The 11,393-nt window shown below is 38.9% G+C and overlaps 1 long non-coding RNA gene across 1 annotated transcript; it reads left to right on the top strand.

Moving 5' to 3' along the window:
• The first annotated feature begins 1,428 nt into the window (after positions 1–1,428).
• LOC118224035 lies at positions 1,429–10,551 on the top strand. Its single transcript, XR_004764554.1, has 3 exons — positions 1,429–1,803; positions 2,964–3,090; positions 10,134–10,551. It is a non-coding gene; the product is annotated as an uncharacterized LOC118224035 (long non-coding RNA).
• Positions 10,552–11,393: the final 842 nt, after the last annotated feature.

Genomic DNA, 11,393 nt, shown 5'->3' with positions numbered 1-11,393 from the left:
GTTCACAGAAGCAATTATCTGAACCTATTCCTGACGCACACGAGAATGGTTCACAGCTTCCATTCTGCTGAACTCATTTGCCAGATAGGTCATTGCAAACCTTTTCTGCTGTTATGTTAGCGACTACACATGCAAAATTGCAAGCCTACGTGAAATGAAACAATGTTTCACCCACTGACGGAGAAGCACTGGCACAAAAATAATGCGTTTTTAAATCAATGCATCTATGGACATTTGTATCCATTCTATCAAATAAATAAATAAATAAATAAATAAATAAATAAATAAATAAATAAATAAATAAATAAATAATAATTATTATGCTTAATTTATCTAACTTTTAAAAGCAAAGGGCTGATACTAAATCATTTATTTTATACACAATACTACCAGCTGGGTTCTAAGGAAAAAGATGGTGTTCCTGATCCATGGCTCTGCACTCTGTTTCTTCAGAGTGCCATCTACTGACCAAAATCTATAGGATTATTGAAAAATCAGAAGTTTGGGCTCACTTGGGAACACCTGCACAATAAATTTGGATAAAATGTCTCATTAGTGATTTATTTATCTCCAAGGTATGTGCGTGGATTACAAAACCGTCATGCCAAGACACCGCAGCAAGAAAAATGCAGTCACAGAACAACCAGTATAACTGGGCCTTATTCTAACTTATTCTAAAATAAAATAAATACATAATTACTTTAATCTTTTTCAACAAGATGCATGTGCATTTGATTGAGTCACATGCTTTCCAATGACTCCGCCATATTCTATATTTGAGTCAAACAGCAACTTGTAATTTATTCATATTACATCGGCAACCAACACCTCTGGCTTACCTTCAAAGGTTTGCTTCAGCTGCCTTCATTTTTTCCTCTATTTGTAGTATGGACTGGCTATTTTCATATAGCATCCAATTACAATTATTGCACAGAGGATGTGGGTTACAGTTTGTAACTGGCCATAGCATCCCCATCTACATTAAAAAGGCAGCTGCAGTATTCTATGCTCATGTCCTTAAACTGTGGCATTTGTCACCATATTTATATCTCTTACCTCAAGCAAGATAAATTGTAGAAAAAGGTCATAGGTGTACACCTGATTGTATTTACAAATTGTATTGTATTTGACTAAGTTTTTGTACGTATTGAAGTCAAAATGTTAAATGTATGCCCTATAACAGACATCTGAATATTTTGCAGTGAAAGGTACGCATGCTTTACTGTCATTGTTTAAAAGTATCATAATGAAACAAAAAAGGTGAACTGGATCAGTGTGATTCTTTTATGGCTGTTACTGGGCCAGGAAGTGTATGTTTTTATTTAATGTCACGAGTCAGTTTTTATAACTATAAAGGACTATATAAACCTAGCCTTTCCTGTGCTACTCTGGAATGTTTTTCCTCCTCAGTGCCTTCCGAACCTGAACGTTCCTCCCTCTCCTCAGTGATTTACTGTCTTCTGTATTTACTTTTTCGCTAAATAGAATTTATTAAGGGGTGCGAGAAAACCTATGAATGCAGCTGAAATTTAACCGTCCGCACAGGTCGTAAATAGAAACGGTTGTTTCTCATGACAAACGTGGAATGTCCTATGTTGTGAAATATGCAGCACATTGCAGCTGCGGGATACATCTGAAAACATCTGAATCCGAAGCGAAGCACCTCCCCGTCAGCGACGGCCACAGAGGAGATGGCCGACAGTCTGGATCAAGCACCTTATCCATTCTGGCCTGGTAACGAGGCCACAAATCAAGCTGCCTGCTGCGCTCGTTCATAATGCCCTGAGATTTCGCAGTTACGAGGTGCGTTTAACTGCCTGCATTCCATACAACTTGCTCATACGTATCGAATGGTTTCCTAGCCATGACGTCAGTGGATATTCAGCAGTGTTTCATGGTTCAAAAATTATAGGGTTCAAATTTTATGGGGGAATGGGGCACGATAGCAGTGAGGAGCAATCCCAAATCTCCTGAAACCTGGCAGAAAAATTTTAAGTAAAACGTTTTTTGAAATAATACAAGTGTCTTGGATGACAGAAACATATTTATTGAAGGTCCTTTGTAATGTAGGTTTTTAGCATAGTACAATAAACGGTTCTTGAGATTAACCTACAGGGGACAAGAATTAATTTCCAGGCTTTAGGTGGTAGTCACAGGACAGATTGCCACTGGACACCAGCACTTCATGTTTGCGTCAAAACATGGCAGAGTAGAACAATCCCTTGTAGCAACGTGTTTTTGCAAACTGGGAACAGACACATGACTGATGCTGGAATACAAACGGGATGAGAAGTGATTCAGATGTATGGGGATATATGAGTGAAGCAGATAGTTAACTGTGTGAGTGCTCAATCCACACTTTCCTTCGGGGATTTCCAGGGAGATTCCTTCTGTTATTAAAGCCATATTTATAACCTTATTCTGTTTTTTATTCTGCTTGCACGCTCTTTTTATGTGCAAGTTATTGTATCATATTACCTTCTTTACAGTATATTGTCTTTATGATGCTGAAATGAGCTATAACTTAATAATCCGCCTTGGGTAGACTGTGCCCCACCCACACTAATTGCAACTGCTAATGCTCTATGAATAGCCTACACTGTAGCGTGCTTATACTTGCAGAGGTGTAGATTCTGAAAGTTGTGCTGAAATTTGACTTAATTGAAGTAATTCACGTTTGAAGGCTTTTAAAACATTATATTTGCTCTGATATATCAAAAAAATAAATAAAATAGAATGCTATATCTTCCATCATAAAAAATTTTGCTAAATATTTAAATGAACATTTCAAATGTAGCCTAATTTATACGGAATTCTGCTCAGGTCTTTTCCATTTTATTAGTTGCCGTTTAAAGGATCGATCATTGCTCTCTGGCTAGGAGTGTGTTCCACTTGTTTTTCTCCCTACTCTCTGAAATGGAAGTATGTATGAATTAAACATCCTTTCCTATCTGTTAACCTAGGTTTGTGCATGTGTGCTTCTACCAAGGCTACTGAACTGAAAGGAAACTACAGGTGTACGCCGATCATTTGATATGGCTGCATATCTGCTCTTTGTCATTGCACGACAAACCGATAAATAATTCAAAGGTAACTCATTCTTAAAGCTCAAAAGGTGTTACAATATCTTGCTGGACGCAAACTCTGGCCTCATTGCAATTATGCTTTCTCTGTCCAGCCAGTCCCATGACTGCATTATATCTGAAGGCTGTAATTCTTTCCAAATGACTGTCATTCTGCCCTCTGATAAGCCATTTTTCCCTGGACCGCTACGATGAAATTGATAGGATGAGTTTTGATTGGATGAGAGACAGTGCTCAGTATTTGATCAGTATTTGCATCACAAATGCACAATAATGGAAGTGTAATGCTGAAATTGATAATTTAGAAAATGGGCAGGAGAGAGATAATGGGATATTAACCGAGCCTGCAGACAGCAGGCATAAATGTGTGCGAGACTTTGAAATGATTCAGTAATGGAAACCTGATCATGCCCGTGCTAAATGTGCTTGGAAGCCCCATGGGAAGATACACAATTAGCTATAGTGTCACCCAGGGGGCACAGTTTCAGCCAGCATGCTACTGTACTTCATGGCTGATTGTACATTAGTAACTGTTTGGGTCAACCAAACACCAGCGGTTTGCCTGTGCCAGCTCTACAGGATGTGTGGTCAATGACAATGACTGACTGCATGCATTTCAGAAAACACAGACATGCTAAAATGTTCAGATACCAGTTATTTTAACCACTAGATATTGACCATTATTTACTGCACAAATGGTCAGAAAGAAAACAAATCACAATAAATACTAGTCAGTCATGTTAACCTGGGATACGAAAACTGGTGTCTACAGATAAGGACAAACCTTCTGCAATGATTCATGCACAAATTACTGCTGTTTCATTTTCCATTGAAGGTTTCCAAATATCATTGGTCAACTTCGGGAATTAAAAATATCTGCATACAACTCATTATGTATACATCTCTGAATAGGGCTTTCAGGTTGGGATGCACCCTACAACAGCCTACTCATGGGGGGATTTCCATTTTTTTTAAATGTGTTTTAAAAATATAGCTTTAAAGCTTACAAAAACTTAATGTAAGATATGTACAATGTGTATTTTATTAAAATTAAATAGGAAATGTTTTTTTAAATATGCCATGTAGCACAGATTTAATGTTTCATCCACCTGTGCTAATGGTGCTTCATTCACCTGCTTATTAAAACAATGCTCATTTAAGCTTTGACAGAATATAATGGACTCTCTAGTGTCCTTATGGCATTGCACTTACCTCAATACCATTTACGTAAGAACTGTGAAACAATGGACACATCCTACCGCTGACACGATATAGACAAACAACAGCTGTTGTGCAGCAAAGGAAAGGCAGGAAACCCACTCCCGGTTAGGGCTGGGTGGGTGGTCATGGGCATGCTGTACATATGCAAAAGTTGTTTGTGGCCTGAACTGCAAACAACACTTTATGTATTTATTTATTTTTTAAATCTGAACAAAAGTGGAAAAGATTTAAATGCACATTTTCTATCTGTGAAGATTTTATCACTATGACTGTGTTTCATTAGTATCAAATTTTTCCTTCATAGCAGCCCAGGCTGTTCCTGTTTTTCTTTTACCTTCTGTGTTTTAAATATTTGGACAGCTGATATGCTCATGTTTAATGAATATAGAATAGTAGTCTTTCCTAATTAAATTGATTTATTTCACCTTATTCTTCTCCCATTGAGAGCATTTGTTATCGCACAAATGGAATCTCCAATATAAGTTAAATGTATGTCATTATCTTAAGCAGGAATTCCGCCAACATTGGTCTTATATTATGAGTTATAAATGTTTAGTTTAAACTTTTTTTTCAACTTTGGCAACTGTTGAATACAAAACTGAATCAACTTCCAACAAAGTGGTGGCTACTAATGGTTTTATCGCAGCACAGAGTTTCAAACTGTGGAGCAAATGGGCTTTTGCTGTCAGCTAAATGGCAGACAGAGAAGCTTAACTGTCGCCCAGCCAAATGGTAGACCACATTTGATTTAAAAGCAGTCTTGTTGAAAAACGTGTGGGACTGTCAAGCAGATATTAAGTACTCTGGGAAGTGAAAATGTATCTTCATTGTCATTTCTAAATATCGTGCCTTACCTGACCATATGGAAAAGCTCTATTTTTTTTTGAAGTTAATATGGCATTTGATTTAATCAAAGAGAACACAAACATCCTTGGCCACTTTTCCTGGTGTAGAGAATTATTTTGTGCGCATACAACACATACAAACCCCGGAATTGCTCTTCCTCTTAAATTGTAGCAAATTATTTCTACATATTGTGTTTTACTTAATCTTTGAAACCTGTCCTTGATCACATAAACATACATGTACAGTATTCAGCTGTAGAGTACACAACTATATATAGCTACTGTGCGGACTTAATGTGAGGAAGTTCACTTGATGTTTTTTTTTTAGAATGTGTTTGCCACATGCGACCAGGCAGAAATGAGGCAAACAAGCGTCACAATGACTGGTGGTAGTCAGAAAGCCACAAAAAACAAAACTTTGACTTTCTTACAGTATCGGAAAAAGTTGTAGTTTCAAGGGAGGGAAACCGTGGTACTATATGAGGAATATATGAAAAAGAATAAAATAACATCCAAGCAAGTCTACTGCTTTTGTGTCACCTACATTATTGCTGTTGTAAAACTAGCTTGGAGGTGGAAGTAAGGCCACATTTATACAACATTTATACGCAAAATAATTTAGTCCTTCGATACTGGACCATCACTTTCTCGACTCAGAAATATAGACCAGATAAATATATACCTTTAATCAGAGTACAAAACTACTTGTATGTTTAATTGCAAACGTATTAATCCATACTGACATTTGGGTTTTCATATTATAAAAATAAATATTGTCACAATCATTATTTAAGATCCATTTTTCTCTGACTGGAACTGAAAGCAAATAGTCCCATTCTGATGCGGATCACAGGCCTAACCTTGACTGAAAAAAAAAGCTCCTGCGGGACCAACTGACTTTCTGCCCTACTCCCTGCTCCCTCAGGGCACACCACTGTAACACACTAACGCCTTCAAAGGCTGTGGGACGGCCTGCTGAGTCTTCTCAACAGAACAATTCAATTCAAGTCCAATGGCTATCATTGGCATTTTAAAGGGGACATTTTCAGTTCAGTTCTAAGTCAATTTTTTTTCTTCACATTTTCATGCACAAAATTACTTGTGCTCATTTTTCTACTAAGTTTGCTTAAAATAAAATAATCTATTATAGATAGATAGATAAATATTATATTATTGTAATAGCAAGGAATGCAATAATTCATTTAGCAAAATAATCTTGCAAGGGAAGGTAATTAATCTTAAAACTTTAAAAAAAGTGTTATTATTTTAAGTTTATTAAGATTTCTGTCATTTTTGCCGTGTGGGCACGGGGTGGACTTGATTGGGAGGTGTGCGCGGGATCAGAGAGTGCATAAATACGCTGGCTTTTCTAGCATGGGAACGATAAATGCCAGCGCGTCGTTCCCACGACACAGCGATCCTCTCATGTGGTTAATACTTCAGCGGCAGGCCGTCGGAGCGCGGCGCAGGATGCCAGCCTGGCCCCGGCTGGAGGACTGGCAGACATGGAACAGATTAAAGGAGAGCCATACGTCTGCCTGGATGTCATTCACGTTCACCGATGATCAAACGGACTGAGAGGGGTTTGCGTAATCCAAACTCCGCTTGGCAGGGACAACGGCCCGTTGTGTTCAAATTCTGCTTTTAATGCTGTTTGAGTAGCGGAGGCCTCGGTGACACAGAATACTTTTTGTTTTTTTCATAGCATAATCAGCTTAGAGCTGGAGCCACTGAATTAAGCGCAAGCCTGAAACTAAAAAGCGTGTAATGCTGCCACCGAAGGAACAGAAGGATGAATGTCTGCTCATGAAGCAGCGCAGAATTCTGCTAGATTCACCATGATGAGATTGATTCATTCAGGGATTTATGAATATATACTGGTTTATAAAGTTCATAACCTGATGGTTGTCCATAATATTAACACAATTATTGATATTTATTTTTCTCACCAGGATAGATACTGGGCAGAGCATGAGCTGTTTGTGCCTTTATGTGTTTATGACACGTGACTGTACATCAGCATGGAAAAATATTGTTATGAACATAATCCTGAGGTAACATTGTTAGGTATTGTTTTTTATTTTTCTTTACACTGGATCACTGAACATTCCTGACACCTAATAAATAACAAGGAGAAAAGAATTACACCATGCAGTGCTGTGGCATTTCAGTGTTCGGTGAACTTGAACCTGATGCCAGCCAGCCCTTAATGGATTTCCCTCAGATTCCAAAACTGCCTTCTCCCACACGGCTGTCTTCTGAAATGATTTTTTTCTCAGGTGTCACTGCTTTCATCCCACTCCGGACTGGCAGGAATATTAATAGGCTTTTGACCCTGGCTTCAGATTGGGATGAGGGACAGAACGCTATTAGGGTTGCCAGATTTAGAATTTGTCAAAACCGGACACTTAAGCTCAATCACGAAAGGGGGGTCTTGGTAACGGAAAACTGAGCATCTGGAAATTAGTTACCGACCAGCAATGAAATTCCAATAGGTTTCTTAAATTGTCTGGTCGGGACCGCAAATTTAGACCCACAGAAATAATTTTGAAACCTTTCAGAACCATTTCAAAACTTTCCGGTCCAACACCAGCATCTGGTAACTCGAAGTGGTATAGACCTGGCTGTGAACCCAGTGTCTGGACTCAAGTATTTATGCTCACTGAGTTCTGGCAATGGTGTTCCCTGTGAAGTCATAATGTGTGAAAGTGATATGACTAGAGTCTCATAACTTGGACTTCTGCTTACTTTGCATCCTTAAGGTTCAAACAGTTCACACCAAGACATGTGATAGAGGCGTGCGATATTCACACTTTATACTGTAAGTAGCAGACTATCTGTTGATTGGAATAGATAATGACCTTGGTTAGCCTGGTTGGCTTGCTGGTGTGGTACTGTGCTGCTGAAGTATTTCGAGTGACTGATCAGCAAACCTGGTCCCTGGCCTTGAATATTCTCTAAAGTAGAAACTGATTGCTGGTGATGTTCCCATTTACGATCTCCATTTACCCATTTCTCTGGATAAACTCAAAACTGTAATGGGAGTATATTTCCATCTACTATATTCATTTGAATGTTTTCAAGATGGTCAGAATATAATGTGCCTCGTGGAATTGAGTGGAGTTGCATTCAGTTTGATTATGATTAATGTGTTTCGCTATGTGAAGATAAAGCTCTCACAGGGTAATACAGTATACCCAGGAATTGCTTCCAGACAAATAAACTGCATTTCATTAATAATATTGAGAAATTCATATTGCGATTTATGAAAATTAATGTATGAAAATCAACATAAAAAAACATGCACGTTTTATTGTGACACTTTCAGTTAAAGCACAATAAATAATACATTTACCTACTTATCAGCACATGTATTAACAACAGTCATGTCAGTGCTTTGTGGATCTATTTAAACAGCAATTATAACGTGCATTAGCCCCACTACAGTGTCCATAACCACATAATTGATCCTTCATGAATATGCAATGCACACTCATCTGTTGGTGGTATGGACAATGCACACAGTTGCTCTTCATTTAGCCAAAACATACTTTTTATGCTTTATGAGAGGCGAAGAAAAGATAAAACTTCTAAGATATTTGAAAAAACTTGAAAACAATAGTGTAGAGATTTTAATAGTGTACAACTTGTGATTTTAATAGTGTACAACAACATGTATATTATCACTGGCACTCTGTATTCATACATATTTTTGCGCTGAAGCTAGTCAAGATTTCACAGCTTGATCACACACAGTGCATTTAAATGGAAAGATGAAGAAACACAAGTTTATGGCAAAAAAAGGCCTGTCAACTTCAGGCTGAAATTTGGCTGTCACTGAAGTTTTAAATATGATTTGCACATCAAAATGGCTGACTTCAAAGAACAGTTTCCAAAGTATTCTCTGATATCTGAGAGCTAGAGACGGTGACAATGTAACAACAAAAACATGCGCCTCTTTCCTTAAAGCGTAATTGAAAGGTTTCAGAAATTATATTCCCCACAGCTTCAAAAAGAATATCAATTATTGGAAACTACAGAAATGTCTTTTCATCCTGATCAAATTCCTTATTCACTTTATATAATTTCAAAAGTGGAAACAGCCCAAAGGACCTCTTACAGTCTTTCGCAAAAGTTACTGATGTTTAGAAATTAACACAGTCCAGTCCAGTGTCTGTTCAGACAGGATAATAACCTCCTGCTTTGAATTTTTAAAAGTGGGAGTGACAGCTGTTGATAAGATTTGCTATTCTCATAAACACACAGAATTGACAGTGCAGCCCACAACTCAGATTTACGAACTGGAGTATGACAGCTGAGCCGCGGGTACAGTTTGTTCTCACAGAACCCCAGCGCGCACGACGGAGGTGCAGGAATGCGATTTTCCTCACGATTGGAATGCCGACTTCCGTCTGCCCCTGTACACTCATACTGACTCATCGTTATGTTTTCCCATATCCACCCACCGCTTGCTGATGTTTGTATTAAACATCTCATGGTATGTGTGTCTGTGTGAATGACACACATTGACCATTCACTATCACTGACACAGTTAATTTGAAGATATGCATGCAATGTTGTACTTAAATACACACTATTTTTGATGTTTAGCTCTCCATTCCTGCTTGGTGTCTGGCAGGAGAGGTGTTGGACTGTGGTGTGGTATGGTGTCAGTGCACAACATAATCAATTTTTCTGTCACACACAGGCGCAGGCAAGACAGAAACAGAAGTGACCAATGTTCCACACACACACACACACACGTGCACACACCACACACACACACACACGCACATGCACCACACACACACAAACACACAAATGCAATTGCATGTGCACTCTGTCTCTGTCTGTTTACTAACATACGACACCTGATTGCTACCTCAATTTATTGTACTAATTGGATTGTTTTTGCAGTTCTATGACAATGCCTTTCCATCTCCATTATCTTACCCATCGCTTTCTTTTCCATTTCTCATTAAAGGGGTACTTCTGCCCAGATTGTTGCGGTTCCCTATCTTCCACCCCTTCAGGCTTTCAACAGGAAGGACACAAGAGTACAAGAGATTACAGCTGCAGCTGACTAATGGAGAAGACAGTTTCTTTTTCCCACCTAACAAGGTGTTCATAATATAACACAGTAAACAAAGAACTTGGCGTATTTGCCTAGCAACCTGACACGACCAATTGTTACAATATTGACGGACGCCATCCTGACCAATCAGAGTAATAGAACTTAGTTTACAGATGCATATACAAATACTCCCCCTAAAGTATGTCATAATTTGAGATGATTCGCACCCTGAGCAGAGCTATGCAGTAAAACTGTGTGGTTCCTGCCTGCTCCCGAGCTCGTAATAAAATTTCCCGAGAACAGCGTTCCTGACTTTGCCTGGTGTTTTCCCTTGGCCACCATCTCAACGGTCTCCCAACTGGTTCCTCCAAGTTCTTTGGAGGGCAGCCATTAGCTTCCACGGTGCACCTGCTCATACTCTATGCAACGCTCAGCAGTTAAAGGTACACGGGGGAGGCGGATCAAGAGCGAGCTTCAGCCTCTCTTTGCATATGCACTGGCTCCTGCTGCTGGCTTACCGCTGCTTAGGCATGCAGATGCTGGTTTGCCGTCGCCCCGTCCGGGAACAGGCAGCGTTGCATTGCTGTCCCTCTGCTGGCACACCATACCGTAACGCATTCCATCCCTGGCTGGAAACGCAGCTCCACAGCAGATAAGTGGAGTGCGTGCAGGGCATTGCATGCGGGCGGCGTGCGTTGGGAAATTTGAGCAGAATACATGCATTCCCTGTACACGTGAATGTTCATCAGCTAAGCAGCTCTTCAGATTCTAAAATTCAGTTGTGGATGATAATATTCTTGGAGGAAATTAAGCAGGAATTCCTCCCGTCGAGTAGAAAAACATATATTTTTAAACAAGTTTCAAACGTCTACCACTCAGTGCATTACTAATAAATGGAAAGGCCTCAAGCCCCTGAATTTTAAATCAAGTCATATAAAATTTTAAAAATGTTTTGGAAACTCAAAATTTGAGACATCTCTGCACAACCCACATGTAGTTACTTTCAAGACTTTAATCTATGACGACCAAAGATCATAGCTGAACTACATAATATAATAAAAATGAACTGATTCATACTGAAAGAAAACATGGCTGGCTCTGAGTATCAGACAAAAAGAGACTTAAGACACAATGGGCCTCATCATAAAACTTTTCTTATATTATTATTTT

The sequence above is a fragment of the Anguilla anguilla genome, chromosome 3 (genome assembly GCF_013347855.1).
Source record: "Anguilla anguilla isolate fAngAng1 chromosome 3, fAngAng1.pri, whole genome shotgun sequence".
Taxonomy (NCBI): Eukaryota; Metazoa; Chordata; class Actinopteri; order Anguilliformes; family Anguillidae; genus Anguilla; species Anguilla anguilla.
The sequence above is the reverse complement of the archived record's forward strand: the minus strand, read 5'-3'. Positions and strand labels throughout refer to the sequence as shown.